Source organism: Hippopotamus amphibius, chromosome 4 (assembly GCF_030028045.1).
Source record: "Hippopotamus amphibius kiboko isolate mHipAmp2 chromosome 4, mHipAmp2.hap2, whole genome shotgun sequence".
Lineage (NCBI taxonomy): Eukaryota > Metazoa > Chordata > Mammalia > Artiodactyla > Hippopotamidae > Hippopotamus > Hippopotamus amphibius.
The window spans coordinates 36,323,976-36,340,106 of NC_080189.1; the positions used below are offsets into that span (position 1 = coordinate 36,323,976).

At 34.3% G+C, this 16,131-nt stretch overlaps 1 protein-coding gene across 14 annotated transcripts in view; it reads right to left on the reverse strand.

Moving 5' to 3' along the window:
* FOXP2 (forkhead box P2) overlaps positions 1-16,131 on the reverse strand; it is a 554,125-nt gene that overhangs the window by 132,641 nt on the left and 405,353 nt on the right. For 2 of the 14 annotated variants that reach the window (XM_057730895.1, XM_057730894.1), the window contains exon 2: positions 13,664-13,721. The exons of the other annotated variants lie outside the window; for them this stretch is intronic. The gene's annotated coding sequence lies outside the window, so the exon portion shown is untranslated. The remainder of the gene's footprint in view (positions 1-13,663; positions 13,722-16,131) is intronic. 14 annotated transcript variants of the gene reach the window in all.

Genomic DNA, 16,131 nt, shown 5'->3' on the forward strand with positions numbered 1-16,131 from the left:
CTCTTACCTTTACAACCAAGCATAAACTGAATAACAACAAGTCATTTACAAACATATTCATGCTTTCCTATGGTCCTAAACTGAGCTGTACTCCAACAACTGGATCCAAATGCTTCTTATGTTTAAAGAGAAACTGCAAAATATAAAACTGCATTCACTTCTAGACTGATATGATAATGCCACGTGGATGCACACATAAATGCTGGTAAGCACATAGAGACGTGTTACGAAGATCACCGGGAGGCTGGAGTTCGGGTGAATTTGAGCCCTTCGTATTTTTCTGTGTTGTCTGAATTACTTTTGTAAGCACACATTGTTTTAATAATCACTCAAAATAAGGCTACTTGCAATCTGAAAACGGGACTTAGGACCATGGCTATAAATGTTGTTCATAAAACATGTTCACTCTTAAAAACCTCCACTGACATCAGGATTCAGCATATAAGTACCCTAATTAGCCTTATTAAAACAGAATTTATATTCTTGCTTTAGTCTTGGTAATGCAAAAAACATAAATGCCTACTACCCTTGGCATGATGATTTCTTTTGAATGTGAAGAAATTATTAAAATACTTTTCTCTCCTTTTCTTCTTTTCAATCTGGGTAAACTCCCTTTGTGATCGGCTCTCCCATTCTCCCTTTAACCGTCTCTATGATATTACTTGTTTGACTTGTTTTCACACCTCAATATGTCTTAGACTCTGGAACTCAGGCCTAAACAAATTTTAAAGAACCACAAACAAAGCCTCAGGAGGCACAAAAATGAAGAAAACCTTACTCTGCTCAGTTTATAAGTGATGGCTGATTCACTAAACACTTAAGAGGTGGAAAAAAACGCAATTTATTCCATAAAAAGCCATAACTGTCAAGGAGGTTTTTTATTTTTAACCTTAAACCACTGAGTTTTGTTTAAAATGGCTTAGAAGAATGGTTATTATCTTGAATTTTTATCTAGCCAGATTGCCAACTCCCTGAGGATAGGAACATCTTTGAATCCCCTATGCTACCTGGTGTCTGCTTAGCAAAGTATCTAATACACCGAGGGCATTTAGTCATGTTTCTTTGATGAATTGATTGACTGAGGATGTAAATTCTAATACATGGAAATACTGTAAACCAGTTTTGAAATCTTACTGCTGTTTTGCTTTTAGCTTGTAGTTTTTCCACTGGAGCATGATAATTATTTGTTTCACATGAAATTGTATAAAGTAGGCTTTTCAATTTATTTCTACATTACTCTTGAACTCTCTTTTTATTAAATAAATATCTCCTTGAATAGAATAGCAAGCAAAAAGGTGGGCAGAGGGGGAACAAAATATAGTAACTAACCTCTGCTTTAGTCCAGCAGTGTTGGAAATTCTTGAATGCAATGCCAAATACCATAACTGCATCAATTGCTTACATACTCCTTTCTGATGTGGTTCTTAAGAACTAGTCCTCACTTTCAATTAGTCCCAGAACAGATGTTTATTTTAAAGCAATTTATATTTGGTATGACACTGTTAATCAATGCTGTTTTGACCTTTTAGTGGTGGCAAGTTACATTTAGCACTGAATAATCCATTTAACAGTCCTTCATCAGAAACTTGATATCTCATGCACACTGCTTCCAACCAGTTCTGGTGTCCTCAGAGACTCAGCAATCACTAGCCAGAAAGTACTTGCATCTTTTTTACTTTATGTATATGTGTTTTTGTATTTCACAGATTGATTTCAATGTTTTAGTGTTGAAAGCCAGAATATGAGAGGAAGGGAGGGAGAAAGGAAAAGAAAGAGAAAGAGAGAAGGGGAGATGGAGCAAGGTGGAGAGAGAGAGATTTAGAGAGGGAGAAAAATGAACACTTTCTTCAGAGGGTAAATGAGCTGTCAGGTCCCATCTATTTCCTACTCCTACCTTGCACCTCGTCCACCATATACCTGCCTGAACTGACAAGGCATTAGAGTCTGATCTTCCTTGTCTAATGATATGCAAGATGTCTACTGCAAAGGAATATTAGAAATAAAATTAAAAGAAACCACATACAGGTAGAGCTGATAAAAAAAATAGCTGGACATCTTTAAACATTCACAATTTTACTACAGAGAATAAAAATAATAGGATTATTTGGCTTTCTTTCTTTGCTTCCTAAATTTATGATGTATTTCTCTAAAGAAAAGTTCATTATACTATTTCTTTTGTTTGAAAGATAAAATCCAATTGCACTAATTCCATAAATCACACATTTTAAGAAGAAGATGGACTCACTTCATTTTAATTTCATTCTGGATAATTACCAGAAAGCATGCAGGACCTATTAGGGAAGGTAAGATTATTAAAAATCATTATGCATTTACAGTATCTCAGATGCAAACCAATGATTAATTCTTATTCTCATAGATCCCTGGATGAAGTAATGACAAACACTCACAAGAATAATCCTGGTTTGGTTGAGCAGAATCACACACACAGCACAGGGACCTCCCATTCTTACTCCCCAGAATGGTCAGCCTTCTACCAGACAGGCAGCCTTCACAGAATGAGGAATGTCTGCCAGTTCTGTCCTCCTGCCTGTCCTGAAGCTGAGCATCCCCGAAGAAATGGTTCATTCATTTCAAATATAAAAGGTGGTGGAAAAAAATGATCTGGTAACATTCAGTCCTGGCTCCTTGGGAAAGTTACTGAACCTTTCTGGCTTTCTGATTCCTTACAGGCAAAATAGGGACAGTATTGACCAATTCTGGGGTTTACATGGAGATAAAATGACCAGTCATGGGCAAGGTACCTGGCACCTAGAACATAGCAGGAACTCGTGTGGTTCCGTAGGAATGGAGGGAGGGCAAGAAGGGTTTCCTTGGAACAACTTCTAGATGCCCCACAAAGTACCTATTTTTCTAGTATAGCTGCTTACAATACAGATTACTGCAGGAAATATAGAAAAAGTATGGAATATATCTCTTATCTTCACTGTAACTGGAAGAAAAGTGAGAACTTTCTTAAACTTTCCAGTAGTATATAATAGCTAAATGAAAAAAAATTTTTTTCTGACCTTATTTAAATTTTACATTCTATGACTTTTTTTCACCATCCTTCACAAACACTTGTTTCTGTACTTGCAAAATATGCATATGCTTCATTTACTTAAACTTTCCAGTGTTTGTTCTACTGCTACATATGTCCAATCGGGGTGCCTCACCAGTGCTGCCAACGTTCGGCAGGAATCTCCTGGAGGGAAAGAATTACTTCTGCTTAGTTTACTCTGCATTGTGCTTTTACCTAGTACTCAAAATATATGGAGTCTTTAATAACATTTTAGTTATAATTAAAAATATTAAAACTTAGAATAAAGTCCTATAACCAACTGACCTTTAGTCACATTAATGTACAGGTTTGTGTCTTTCTAAATTTTCCAAGAAAAAATAACAAACCGAAAAAACAAAATTTTTGTCACTAAAGTATCTCAAGTCATAAAATCTCTTTTCTTGGGGTTTCCTACATAGCAGAGAACTCCCTTACTGCAATCTGTTGAAAGTTAGCTCTCAAAACAAGAGTTTATTTTTTATATTAAAAAAAAAATCTCTTTTCACAGATTTCTTAGGCCCCATGAGCTGGTACTAATAGCTATCTTAAATTGTTGTTGGCAGATACTGTTAAGATGCCTGTCTCAAAATTCATCCTTCTCTTCTACTCTACCAAAAGGACCCAAACTTTGTTCAATTTGACCAAAGGCCTGGTTGAATATAATCAGCTTCACAGACTCAGACGAAGCAATGAGTGTTCATGTGATTCTGTTGAAGCCAATGAAAGGGAAAGAGAAGCTACTCTGTGGGGCTTCTGGGAAAACTTGTTATTAAAACTTGTTATTCAGCTGACTTGCACTTATCTGTATTTTGCTTTCCCCTTCTTTCTAGCTGGAACATGAACATGATGACTGGAGAAGGGGCAGCCCTCTTGTGACCATGAAGACAAAGGCTATACAGGGGCAGAACAAGAGGCTGAAAAGAAACCCTGGTTTTTTTAACACCCTTGAGCAGCTGTACCAGCCAAATCTGAACTTCCAGTCTATGGAGTTCATGTTTCACAGGAAAAATGAATCTATGTTCCGGAACAGAACAGCAGATAAACTCCAGAGTAAATTTAGATAGTATTTTAGTCGAAATATTCAAAATCCCCATGGCTAAAGCAACAGATATAATTAACTCATAAAAATTATATACTAACAAATCATGTAGAAGAGTATAGTTCCCTGATAATATCTGAGAAGTCCTCATATGTCATCTATATCCTGTACACTTTCAATATCATTTTATTAAGCAGCCTTCTTACTTCCAGTTCCCTAGTAAAAGTATCATTGATATTTAGTGGGGTTAGAAGCATGACTAGTACAGAATTATGAAGCAGTATATCTTGTTCAAAAGAAACAGACTAAATAAGGAGTAAAGGGATTATTGTAAGCAAAATATTTATATGTATATAAAATTCATAAACCAGAAGATAGGATCAGGAAAGAAAATATTTAGGTAAAGATAAAAGGAGAAAGAGTTCATTGTTATTGTTAAATAAGTATACTACATGTTATCTACCCAGGAAAAGGAATCAGTTGAAGTATTACTCATAAACAGACTGCCTAACTAGAGCAAAGACAAGATATGTTAGTAATGTGAGAGCAGGGTGGGTAATGCAGCCTGAATCAGGTCTTCTAATGATATCTGTGTCTGCTTACCAGTTTCTTTCTACGAAATACAGAGAAGCTGATAAATATCATACCTTCATACTTGTCTCATCAGGTTGAAAGAAGTGGTTCCTTGAACTTATTCTGACAAAGAAGGAGCAGTTCAATTTGCCTAATTCAATTCAATTCTGCAAAGATTTATTTAGCATCTACCATGTGCCAAGCGTTATGTTAGTAATCAAATGTAATCTCTGACCTCTAAGGGCTTGGAGTCTGAGACTGAGCTAGAGAAGTAGTCAAATAACTTTAATAAAATATGGAATAATCTACCTTTGTAACTTATACATGTAGAATAATAACAAAAAAGGATGGTACCGTTTCTGAAAATATACATGAGTGAGGGATTATTTCTCTTTAAAGAGTCAGAGAAGACTCAAGGGAGCAGGATCTTAACGTTTGTGTAAAGGTTTGGCAACCAGATAAGAGGGTGTGGGGCTGACCTTCTAAACAGATGGAGAAATAGGACAAAGGCAAATAGATTTCAAAGTTCTTATAGTTCACAGTGCCCTGCAGAGTGCCTTGTATATAAGAAGCAAACTACAAACATTTGTGAATGAATGAATAAATGAATAAATAGCATGTTCAGTAAGCTGTGAGAATTAAATCATGGTTATAAAGTAACAAGTGTATGATAATTTATAACCCTTGTGCCATGCTGAGAGGTTGAAAACAGAGTGATTTTCACATTAAGGCAGAGGAATAAGGCCCAATCTAATTAGACAGGTTTATAGCTGGAGACTGTAGAACAGAATTAGGAAAAGTTGACAAAAACATTGGATATGTGTGGGGGGAGAGAGATAATTTCAGCTTGAGACAAGTTGATCTGGGTTGAGATGCCCCAGGAGGCAACTGAAGAAACAAATCTGGAGCCTAGGAGAAAGGGGGAACTTGATAGGATTATAGACTAGCACTGGTCTATGGACTCCACACATTTATGCAAAACATACTATGTACCAGACACTGGAAATGTGAAGATGAATGAGATAGTCCTGGCTTTCAAGGAACTTATAGTAAATATGATTCAGTGTGATACATGCAAAAAACAGAAGTATACATAAAACACAGAAATAATATATAGATAGGAATAATAAGTTCTACACTGTGTGTGTGTGGCAGGTGAGGGTTTCAAAGGGGCTTCATAGAGTACCTGAAAATAATGATTTAAAAGCTTCACAGAAGTTTTCCAGATGGAAAGGCAGAGAAGGGCATATGGACAAAAGAGAAGGGCAAGGTCACCTGCATGGAGACATAAAGCAATTCTGGAGGAACCATAAGTAGTTTGACATTGCTGGTCATATAATATGTAAAAAGTGGGTGGTGGACAATGAGATCAGCATGAGGACCACTGCTCCAGACAGCTGTCTTTGAGGACAATGAGTTTTTTTCCTTAAGGTTTCTAATACTAAAGGGAGGCCAACTGGGTATAGTGGATATATACTGAGGACTTCAGAAAGCAAGTATTATTTTTCAAAAAGTTGAAGGTAAGATCTTATAATTTTACACGAGAACTAAGGATAGCAAAAATAAAATTCTCACAATATTGTTGGAAATGCCCCTGGAAAGAATGAACAGAGAGAGGTATCTCAAGAAACCCACGCAGGGACCTTTTTAGTTAGCTCAGATTTAAAGATATATATAAAAAACAAACAAAACAAAACAAAACAAAACACAGGACTGAGATTAAAAGACTGTTGAATCTGGAAGGAAACTGAGATATCACTAGTTCACAGATGTTTCATTGTGTAGGCTGGAAAACTGAGTCCCTGAGAGGAAAAACGACAGTATATCAATAACAGTTTAGACTCCGTACTTTTTATTATGGGGAACCACTTTCCTGTTGCAGAAGAGTTGCAGGGTTCCTACATACTACTCTGTAGACCAGCTGCACTAGAATCTCCTAGTAGAGTTTAAAATATTTTGATTTTCTAAGATTCCATCACCTCAAATTTTAACTCATCGTTCTTGGAAGAACCCAAGATTCTCCATGTTTAAAAGATTTTCAAGTAATTTCTTAGATTTAAAAACTATTATTAGCCTAAGTGAACTCTAAGACTATGTAGGGGGGGTGGCGATGGTTATTGATTAAGGGAAATAAATTCTCCTAGAATAAAAGAAAAACTTTAAATGATGCCCACATTTTTGAGAAACCAGAACTCTAAACGTATTTTAATCACTATTGAATACTTTAAATGTCTATTACATGCTTGGTTCTACGGGAAGAAGGTGGAATAGAGAGAATGATTTTCTCCTTTGAGTTTTTTCGTTTGTTTTTACAAGGATATTTTATTGAAGAATTTAATCCAGTTTTCCTGTGAGACGACAAATTTTCCTTATGTCAGCACATCTTAATGTTCCATGTGTTCCTTGGTTTGTCACTTGAGAATGTGCAGTAGCACCAGCAGTAGAAGATATCAAGGTGGCAGCTTTTACAGCAATGCAAGTGTTAGCATTAGAAGTGTAAGAATTTATATACTGTGTAAAGGAATTGTCTGTTTTGTGTTATCAAAATGCTTAACTACTAGGTCCTATAGGTTTTATGTCTATGATGATAAAACTGTAAAGATCGGCATCATCAAACAAATCCTTTCTTTTTAAAGCACAACCAAATACTTTTAGCAAAGCTGGATGTGATTCAAGACCTTAGACTGTGAACTGAATCTAAACAGAGGCTCCCTAATTTGAGGGATAAAATGCCAAGCTCAGAATGCCTAGGTCGAACCAGTCAACAATCAATGGTTACTAAAATATAGCCTCCACTCATTACTGAACTTCTATGAGGTCTCTTCATACCCGACACAGCCTTCCCCCATGTCTTTCAAAAATGTGCCAAGCAACAACTTTTATTCTGAAGGAGTACCCCAGGTTATCTACTGATGTCATTGGATATCTACAAGTAAGAATGATGAAAATATTGATATTGAGTGCCTCTCTCAATTCCTCAAATAAAATATCATCAGAGGAAGCAGGGGGAACTTGTTTGTTCACTTTAGATTTTCCTCATTGATGCTAGGCTGCAAGAGCTTAAAATTCACAGATGTTAAGGATTGGTCTGATTATTTTCTAATTACTTCAAAGTTCCAAGACAACACACCTGTGGAATTTGTCAAGCCATGAAACTAAATGAAGCATGCTGGGGGCTTATCTAGTCTTTAGATAGCTGATTCCTCTCACACATTAACTCCTCCACTCCTATGGTTTCTTCCATCATAAATATAGCTTTGCTGTTCTCTACCTGTTCTCATTGATGTAGAAAAACCTGTGATGTGAAAAAAAAATGCTTAATTATAAAAAATTGACATTAATCAAGAGGTAAATTTTACTGAAAGTTGGAAAGTTAACTTGTGTTACACTCTGCATGTGACAATGGTAGCTTGATTCAGAACAAGGACGGTCTTTGGAAGAAAGATTGCACAGACCTCTCATGTTTTTGAACTGGAAATTTCTTCAGTTTGAGGGTTCATGAAGATCTCAGGCTGCATACCTTGTGAATGTCAAGGGTCTATTATAATTAGTTCTCATGAGTGGTTTCATCCTCCTCTAATCAGAGAACATAATTTTCATCTTAGAAAACCTACTACACTATAGCAATTTATTAACATTTATTAAGTGCCTTTGGGAAAAGTTACTTAGTGACCAACCATAATTTAACATAAAAATCATGTTAGACTCTTATAATGAGTTTATATGCTTTTCATATTAAGGTAGGGTGACTTAAATATTTTTGAAAGAAAATTCATTACACTTTTGTTTGGTCATTTCAAATGCTGTGCTTCCAAATTCTGTTATTAAAATAATCATGATCAGCACACCCTAAGATCTGTTTAGAAAAACTGGCCATTTAATACAACCATCCTAAGCAATTCTAGTTTGAATTTCTTAATGAATTTTCTGGGAAATCTGGCAAAAGAATTTAAGGAAGAATAAAATCATTCTGATGACTGACTTTGAAAGAGGCACCTATAAATGTCATCAGTAACAGGAAATTTCTAGCACTACATGAAATTCTTCAGGTCCTCCTAAGTATCTGAGATATTCAAGGGTAAAGCTGCTTTCATTCTAAAACTACAATTTAAAATAGCATAAAAGAAACTATTCTTGGGGCAAGATAAGAACCAAAATATTGGATACTGCATTTTAAGAAGTCACACAGTTTTACTATTTTGTTAGTAAAATGATATGCTAGAATACCTTTTAGGTTCAAGATAGAATTAAATAATTAAGGCATTTCAAGTTATTCTTTCCTCAATATGGGAACTGAAGGGACAGAGATTAAGTAAAATGGACAAGATCATATGATGAGAGGAAAGAATGGAATAGCAAAGGAAGAAAAACTACAGTGGAAAAGGTGAAGGTAGCAGAGAAATTTTAGGAAAACCAAGTAGAAATGGAGAATGCAGGATTATAGATATCACTAGAATTCACAGAGGAAACACAATGAATCTTAAATGTAAGTGAATTTCAAAATAATTTCACTTTTTGTCTTTAATCATGTCCTGACACTGTTCTTCACTTTGTCATTCAATTTAGCTTGTACAACACCTTCAAACATCTTAAGGTAAAATTCGCAGCCTAAGTCTTAAATCCTATGGAGAGCTCCCTTAACAATATTAATGTTCTATTTCTTTCTTCCTCTTACTTTAGTTAAGATAGAGAAGTCAAGGGAATATATACTTAAAATCCTAATGGATTACAGAAAGAGGCAGGTGCATGGGTAGCTAAGAAAAGAGAAACTGTGACCTCCTAGAAAGCAGTTTTCACCCAGATTTAATTTATGGGAACTCAGTATTATATATGCAATATATATTTGCTTATATGATTAGAAACAGAAATCAGAGAAGTAAAACTACATTTATTAATTATCTATTTTCTATTTAACATATATATTAAAGTAAGGTTTTTCCATTCATTACTGATAACATTAGTATTGCAGATCTTGAGTTTCAAGCAAATTATTAAAAAAAGAGGAGGGTTAGATCAACACTGCATGTATGAAAATGCTCATCCTCATGGTCACTGTTTGATGTGGTTGACAAGCTCCACGTTCTAAAAACTCTCCCTTTCCTTGACCTTATTCAATAGAGTAGAAGCTGATTTGACTCCTCTTTCCCCCTCTTTACTTTCTTCTGCTTCTTTTTCCTCTTGCTTTAAAAACTGTGGATGTTAGTGAGCTCTTCTTTGTAGATTATCTTTTGCAGAACTCTCCTCCACTTCTATGGATTCATCTATCATTTCTGGATTATTTCACAAATATTCGTCTCTAACTCTGAGCTCTCTGCCAAACTCTTTCTAATTTTCTAAAAGCTTGCTATTTTAACTTACTTTCATGCCATCACCTCAAACTCAACATTTCTAAAGCTCAATACATGATATGCCAGCCTCAATAATTTTTTAAAGATTACCTTATTCTAGATCTCTCACAACTCCCTTCCCCCAAAACATCCTCCAGATGCACTACTGTTGACTCGATCTCCATAATACATTGCTTTCATTATATCACTTCCTTATCAAAAAACTTTAACAACCTCTGCTGCCTAAACAATAAAGTACAGACTCATTAGCTTGACATTTCAGGCCGTATACAACTGGCAATGTATATTTCTAGCCCTCCAATCCATTCACTATTCCTTTAGTATGACATCTCTATGCTGGTCAAAACAAACTGCTTACTTTTACCTAATCAGACCTCACAGTTTCCCATCTCTACATCTTTGATGACATCTTTGGAAAATTTCTCCATCAAAGAGTGTCCTATACTTTCTCTATCTACAAATTCCCTTTAAGTCTAACATAAATGCTACCTCTCCACAAAGCCTTCCCCGATCACTTGAGCCTGAATAAATTTCTTTTCAAAATGCTTATAGCCAAAACTTCACTAATCATCAGGGAAATGAAAATCAAAATCACAATGAGATACCATCTTATACTGTCAGAATGGCTATTATCAAAAAGACAAGAAATAATAAGTGTTGGCGAGGATGTGGAGAAAAGGCAACCCTCATACACTGTCAGTGGGAATGTAAATCAGTGCAGCTGCTACGGAAAACAGTATGGAGGCTCCTCAGAAAATTAAAAATAGGACTACCATACAATTCAGCAATTCCATTCCTGGGTATTTATCAAAAAAAAAAAAAAAAAAACCCAAAAAACCAACAACTGTGAATTCCAAAGGATGTATGTACCCCAATGTTCATAGCAGCATTATTTATAATACCCAAGCTATGGAAACAACCTAAATGTCCATCAAAAGATGAATGGATCAAGAATGAAATATCATTGTGACTATATCAGCCATAAAAAGAATAAAATCTTGCCATTTATGACAACATGGATGGACCTGGAGGGTATTATGCTTAGCAAAATAAGTCAGACAGAGAAAGACAAGTACTATATATTGTCACTTCTATGTGGAATCTAAAAAACAAAACAAATAAACAAATATAACAAAACAGAAACAGACTCACAGATAACAGAGAACAAACTAGTGGTTACCAGAGGGGAGAGGGGTAGGATGAGGGGTAAAGTAGGTGAATGGGATTAAGAGATACAAACCATCAGTTATAAAATAAGTTACAAGGATATAATGCACAGCACAGGGAATACTGTCAATAATTTATAACAACTTTGTATGGTGTATAATCTATAAAAAAATCAAATCACTATCTTGCACACCTGAAACTAATAGGATATTGTAAGTCAACTATACTCCATAAAATAAGATAAAATACTTACAGCACTTTCTGCGTTTTTGATTCCCAAAGCACATCCACTGTGGCCTGATATTTGTGTGCAAGTCTTACTACCTCCTCAACCAAATCATAAGTCCCTGAGGTCTTTTCACACAATCCTCAGTTTTCACTGAACGAATGAGGCTTTTACCTTCTCCAACCTCCTCCCACTCTCCACTTGGCACAATCTCCTCCTCAATCATTGTTACGGCAGGAATTTATTAAGCTCTATTATTCACTAGGCATTGTGTTAGGCACTGGAGATGAGTAGGACACGCATGATCCCTGCTGTCATAGAGCTCACAGTCTAGTAGGGAAGACAAACTTAAAATATAAGTTTATATGTGGCAAGTGTGACATATACATGTTGCGGGGGCCTATAGCAGGGGGACATACTCTAGTAGTATCTAAAACACTGTTGCCCTCTCATAAATTAAGCACACTCCATATCATAGTGAATAGTGAATTGTGGCAATTATGACCAAGTAAAAGGTAACATATTATAGAATATTTATCTTAACCTTGGATTAAATATAAATTTCCTGGAGCTGAGTGTAGTAGAAATTATTTATTAATTCATTATAAGTGCAAGGATTTATGCTGGTTACTTTATATAGTATTCTTTTTAGTCTTCACAACAATCTTGCAAGGTCAGTATCCTTATTCCTATTTCAGAGATAAGGAAACAGGCTTCAAGAGATCAAGTCACTCTACCCAAAGTCCTACTAATTGAGGGCAAAGATAGGCTTCAGACCCCAAAACACACGTTCTTTGTTCTGCATGCCATGAGCAGATCATTCGCAAGTTTTCCACACAAGCGCACTTAGCAACCATAGATGGGATGTCCCAGGCCCTCCTCCACAGGGTGTCAGCCTTGTGCGTCTGGCTATAGGTGGCAACATCACACTATTTTAAGAATGATTTTATTCTATAACATTCTTACAAGACTGTCTATTTCACGCTGCCTTTTAAGAAGTGTTCTTTACTGGAATGGGAAAATCAGGACCACACAAGGCATAGTCTGTCCTTAGTAGTAGTTTTTAAACTAAACTTTTTAAAGTTTATGATATAAAAATGTAGTACTACTTATTTTTTTGATATACAGAAAGTAAACATAGCAAAAAACAGCTTTTAAAAATCTTTCTAAGTTTTCTGCATTACAGTAGATTGCCCTACTCAAACCCATATTTCAGATTTTTTGCTTATGTTGCTCTCAGTATTGGAACAAAATGTGTTTTAGCGTCTCTCTAATTCTTATAACTAGAAATCAGAAGTTAATGTTGAAAAGGAAATATTCAATTTCATTCTTTACCACTACATGAATGGACTTTAATAACTTCCTAAAATATATTTATCAGTGTCCAACTCTATAACCCACAGAGTTAGTATTTCACCCCAGGATAAATATTTCATTATTTATACATTTTATATTTTATTTTTGATTTTTTTCCCCTGGAATATGAAATTTTAGAAATGCTGATTAGTTTACTACAGAATTTCTGGTTTTGTTGGCCAATGCTAGTTTTAACAATTTGGAGTGAAATAGAGGATGGTAGAAATTTGTTAAATTTTATTATATCACAACATATTTTAATGTAGTTTATTAAGTAAATACATGGTAAAATAACTTCTTGTGCAGCTTAGATTCTTCCCAAAAGCAACTTATAAAATTATTTCAAGGCATTAAACAAAGCTTCCTTAGATGTTATATAAAATGATACTTGCACCATGATTTTCATACATATGGGATTTGATACTTTGATTCCAAAGCATTATTTTTGGCTATGGTATGGTATTAAAGTGCTTTGTAACTGAAAACAAACAAACAAATAGACAAACATAATCCTTAACGCACAAGCTAATATCCAATAAGATACAGCTTTTCCTGAAATATTAGTTTAAAAAAAAGTGAAATAAATTTTAAACCACTGAATATTATATCTTGTCCGTCACATAGCCCAATGTCTTTCTTTTAAAGATGTTGAGTGACTTCCTCAAACTTATATAACTAGTTTGTGGCAGAGTCAGAATAAGACCCCTGGGTTTAATTCACTTTTGCTTTTTACTAGTCCATTCTTGAACTATTTAACAGAGAATTATTAAAAAAAAATTTAATTACCTATTGAAAAAGAGAATCTTATATAATATAAATATTAACCTACAACGAAGGAAGTGATTACAATGCTATATACTAATATTCATCTAAGATAGCAAAGCAACGGCATTTACCTTAAATTTACGTCTCTGCTCTGCACAGCTGTTGAAGAACCACAAGTCTGTCTCATGGCTGTAAATGTAACAAGAACAATAATGCGACCAATTTTCACACCTAAACTAAATTAAGTAGATTTGTCATAGGCTAGAAAATTGATAATATATTTCACAAAAATTTTTTAAGTTACAGATTATGGAAGTGTGCATGTGTGTATATGCAAATGTGTTTGTGTGTGTGCGCGCACGTATGTGTGTGTGTGAATTTACTCTTTTTAATAATCCGGAAATTAGTTTCATGAAATTGAAAGCATCTCATATTCTCTTTGGCTAACTTTTCTCATTATGGAACAACATGGGTACATCAAGTCCAGAAGTGCTAGGAGTAGATACAGATAAATAAAACAAATTAAAATGAGAGGCTGTCTTCAGCTGTTATTATTAGGTTATGTTTTCCTGGGATACACAGTAAGAACATAAAGAAGAAACATCTGGTAATCCTTAGGTTAATATCAGCTCCTATTTGCATCACAATCTTTATATATTATTCATCAATATGTCATTATTCAATGTACCTACTGATTGGACCTATTCAATTGGTTTCATGTAACGAATAGAATATGTAAACGTTTCAAATACATATATTCAGATATCTATACATGAAAGTGAAATCACTACTACAATTGATACTCAAACTTGTCAGACGTGATTTTCTTCTTTCCATTTTGTATTAGATATGCTAATATCTATGCCATCTGTAGTACAAAAACCTGAAAAAGTGTAAATGAAAAAGTAATAGTAGATAAATACCAGTCTGCTAGAAATATTCTCTCTACCATGTCACACTTCAAATCTGGCCACCACTTTCAAACATTTAAAAGAAATTCAGTTGAATATAACAAAACAACCAAATATTGTTCTTGTGACTTGAGCCATTAAAACAGATTTAAAAAAAAAACAACCTGTATTTTCTTTCAAATGTTATAAAATAGTTCTCCATCAAAACTATATTTTAAAACAAAAACCACATATCTCTTTCGGTCTTCTAAAAATATGTTACGCCTGATAAAGTACAAGCCACCATGATCTATTATTAACACCAAATACTTCGCCTTGCAGGTACAGCTTTTGAAACATTTTCAACTATCTTTTTTAATTCTAAAATATAATCTACACCAACTCTAATATCAAAGGTTGGTTAAACTGTTAGGTGAGTAGAAAAAGAAGTCAACTGTGAGAGAATCAGAAGTTTTAAAGTGTTACTTTCATATTAAATGGTTAAAATTTTTAACAAAAATATTCTACCCTTTTCTTTAACGTAAGTGGCAAATAGTGCAACTCATGTTAAATAGTATTTGCAGATGCAAAGATAAGCATTACCTAATTTCCTCCTTTGAAAACATGTGTAAGCTAGTATAAAATGCTCTCAGCTTTTTATTAGATTTTTAATACAATCCCAGCATGTTTCCAGTTGTTAAGCTTATCAAATACTATGAAATACTAAAATTGTAGACTCATATTAATTGCAGTGTATATTCTGGTGAACAAGTAAGTCTTCATTATTTCTAAATTCTTATTCATGAAAACCAATCAACTTTTCATTCCTATCACATTTTGGCATGAGATCCCATTAAAATTACAAAGTAATAATATAATACTACAATTTTATAATATGTACAATGGATATGTATTTATAATAGTAAGAATCACAAAACACTAAGTATAAGTGACGCAATGAAAGTTTGTGGTAATGATTAGCAACTGAAATTGTTAAACGGTATTTATAATACTATTAATCACCCTTTGGTGATAAAATAAAATTGAGGAGTTCTGTTCAAAATTTTATTTAAACAACATTTGGTACATGAGCAACATTTTCTTTTTTTAAAGTCATTAATATTTCCATATTATATGTGTGTATGTTTTCCAAGAAAAATTGTGTATATTTTTTAAAGTATCACATTTTGCCTTCCAATACAACAACAACAAAAAAGAAAGCAGAAAAATTAAAGCCCAGCCATTCTTTCCAGAGATACCCTAGTAACCAGCAATAAAGAAACTCCTACTGGACTTAGCTTTGGAGAGGAACAACTTACTATTTCGTCTATTTTGTCAAGAGATATGATAAAAATAGAATTAGGACAATATACAGTGTTTTTCAGATATTTGAAACAATAAACTCTTCCCTACCTTTGGCTTACGCTGCTAGCATCTAAATCTCTTTTGCTACACCAACGAGAAAGCAAAATTCCCAGTCTGAAGCCATAATGAGGATAAACATTTCATTTGCTATCTTCTGTGACTTCTATGTAAATTCCTCTCTGTCATGTAAATGTATGGAGAGGCTCTCATGGAATCAGATAACTCAAGGGAAATACACTAATCACTGCTACTACTTGAGGAGGGATATGACAGTGAGGAAAGTTTGTCACTACAGAATTACTGCTTAGTTAAAACAAAAGAAGGGGAAGCTGGGAGGAAGTGAG